Source organism: Adiantum capillus-veneris, chromosome 21 (genome assembly GCF_014529385.1).
Source record: "Adiantum capillus-veneris isolate H3 chromosome 21, ASM1452938v2, whole genome shotgun sequence".
In the NCBI taxonomy this organism is placed as follows: domain Eukaryota; kingdom Viridiplantae; phylum Streptophyta; class Polypodiopsida; order Polypodiales; family Pteridaceae; genus Adiantum; species Adiantum capillus-veneris.
In genome coordinates this window covers 148,120,603-148,124,002 of record NC_140951.1, presented here as the reverse complement: position 1 = coordinate 148,124,002, position 3,400 = coordinate 148,120,603, and positions in this window count along the sequence as shown.

Sequence of the window (3,400 nt, the reverse complement as noted above, 5' to 3'; positions counted from 1 at the left end):
AGTGTTGTACTAGACGGTGAGAGCACATAAGGATAAGTGGAATAACAAGATTGTTAGAGGCGGAAAGGTTGTTGAAGGCTTCTACTATGGCCAAGTCAAAGGAAAAGCTGATACATATAGCCTATTGAATCAAACATCTCTAGTCATGATCTACTCACATCTTGTAAGGACCACACATTTCCCGATGGAGCCTAATGCAAGAGTCCTTAATCAATTCAAGTTATCTACTAAAGTACATGAGAACATATACAATAGCATGCCATATGATGATGATGAGAGCAATGAGGTGCATCCATGTTGCTTGAAACACAATTCCAAAACCCCTAAGTGGGCAATGTTGGAATTAGGGTTGCAGAGAAACGCACACAACTTGGAGAAGATGAAGAAATCTCAAGGCACAAATAGAGAGTGTATTACTTAGTGTGCAATGCAAAGATAGATAGCCCTAGAGTGATGGGCGTATATACAATGCACGAGGGGAAAAACCTCCTAAAGAGGGAAAAAATGCCCCGGCGGTCCTAGTGTGTTCACAAACATCACTACCACATGCATATGGTAACAAATTCCCCTGGAGTGATCCGGTGAACGAGAGCTGGCACTTGAGTAAAGGGGAGTGCCATGCCCTGAGGACATGATCAGTCCACAAAGGGGAGTAAGCCCAAAGCTTTGGGGAAAGCTTCGAGCTTCTCACGAGACAATGCCTTTGTGAAAAGATTTGCAAGGTTGTCCTGTGTTGGCACATAAGCCAAGCTGATCTCTCCTACTAAGAACCTCTCCTTGACATAGTGGTAATGCACCTCAATGTGCTTTGTGCGAGCATGAAAAACTGGGTTCCTCACAATTGCCAATGCACTCTGACTGTCAGTGTAGATAGTGTTGGCAGTGTCCTGTCCAACACCCAAATCAGCCATAAGGCGTCTGAGCCATACACACTCAACCGTAGCTGTGAAGACTACCTTGTACCCGTCCTCACAACTCGAAGTGGCCACAATAGGTTGATTCTTGCTCGACCATGATATACATGAACTGCCAAGCATGAAACAAAAACCACTTGTGGACACTCGCATGTCAAAACAACCAACCAAATCTGAGTCCGCCAATCTGAGTCCGAAAAAGCATGTAAATCTGGCGGCAATGACCCTTGGGATAAAACAAGCCAAGATGTAAAGTTCCACTAAGGTAGTGAAATATCCTCTTGATAGCTTGCCAATGCTTAGACCCTGGGCTATGCATAAATTTGCTGACCTGTGAGACTGCAAACTGAATATTTGGCCTCGTGTTGCATACATAAATGAGGCAGCCAAGAGCAGTTTGGTAAAGAGTGACATTAGCAGGATTGCCAGCATCATGTAGACTCAACTTCAAACCTGTTTCCATGGGAGTGGAAATAGGTTTGCAATCCTCAAGTTCAAACTTACATAGTAATGTCTCTATGTAACTTTTCTGACACAAGGCAATTCCACCATCAAACTGCTTAAACTGTATGCCCAAATAATGACGCAACAACCCCAAATCTTTCATCTTCAAAGTAGCATTCAAATCAGCCTTAAATTCAGCAATATGTCTCTCATTTGGTCCAGTGATCACCAAATCATCTACATAAAGAACCACATTGAGAAGTACATCACCCTCATGCTTTACATACAATGTGCTTTCTGTTGGACTGTTACAAAAGCCTTGTTTGACCAAATGAGTGTCAGATTTCTCATACCAAGCACGAGGAGATTGATTCAACCCATACAAAGCCTTGTTAAATTTGCACACTTTGTCCTCTTGTCCTTTCTTGACAAAACCGCGAGGCTGTGTTACATAAACTTCCTCAAATATGTCACCATTCAAGAAAGCAGCAACAATGTCTGATTGATGTACATCCCAACCAAAATGAGCTGCCAATGCACATAGAAAACGCAAGTAGTCATACAACAAGTGGGAGCAAAGGTATCTTCATAATCTATGCCTTTTTGCTGTGCATAACCCTTTGCAACAAGTCGAGCCTTATGGTGATCGATCTCACCATCCGGCTTGCGTTTCAACTTGTAAAACCACTTCGTACCAATGGCCTTTTTTCCAGGACGCAAATCACATAAAGTCCATGTGTCATTTTCTATAAGTGCATCATATTCTGATTGCATGGCAGCCATCCAATTTTTTGAATCATGTGCTTCATCAAAAGACAGAGGTTCCTCAACATCATGTAAGCTAGACACAACCAAAGCATAACAATCTGATGCATAAGATGCATGGTGAGAGCCTGAACAAGTACGACTAGACAAAGGTGCATCCAATTTACTGTCACGCAAAGTGTGCACCAGCCATTTTGGCATACCTCTAGCCTGCTCATTTTCAGCCCTTTCCTCATCAAGTACATCATGTACATCTGCATCAGTAATAGGCTGATCAGTAACATTTTCAGAAACCCCCATAGGCTGTACATTTGCCTCATTGGAACTTACATTCGTATTTCCACCACTGAAAAGAGGCAACAAAGTGTCATAAAAGTCCTGTGAGCTTACATTACTATCTCTAGTACATGACATCAAGGGCTGAACAGAATCTTCCACAAACACTACATCCCGTGAAACAAGAATACGTTTTGTTTGCGGATGATACAACTTGTAACCTTTGCTTTCAGCACTATAACCAACAAAAATACATTTGACAGTCTTATCATCAAATTTTTTGCGTTGTGTTTGTGGCTTAATAGAAGGCTTTCTATCATGCCATGCTTCATATGGATTAATAGACTTCAAAGCTTTCGTAGGACACCTGTTTAGTACATAAGTGGCACACATGATGGCCTCAAGCCAAAAAGAATGCGGCAAAGCTTGACTTTTGACCATACATCGTGCCATTTCCGTAAGTGACCTGTTTTTCCTCTTAGTAACACCATTTTGATGAGGTGTATAAGGCACTGTACATTGGTGTTTTATCCCACGACTAGCCAAAAAATGCATTAAATTCATGAGACATATACTCCCCCCCTCGATCGAAACGAAGGGTGCCCATAGTACATTTTGAGACATTTTCAGCTATAGCCAGAAATTGTTTGAAGCACATAAAAACTTTGGACTTCACTTTAAGTGGAAATACCCATGCATGCCTGGAGTAATCATCAATGAAAGTCACGAAGTAAAGGTAATTGCCCAAGGACGGAGTTTGCATGGGCCCACAAACATCACTATGCACAAGCTGCAGCCTGCATGTGGCCCGAACTAAACCATCCTTTGGAAACTTAGAACATTGCATCTTACCCAAAATACAGCCTTTACAAACATGTTTGATAGGTGCTTCAAGAGGCGGCAAAGAAGCAACCATATCAGATTTTTGCAAATGCAGCAAACTTGCAAAATTCAGATGACCAAAACGTGCATGCCAAAGTTTTGCATCTGAAATAGCCCTT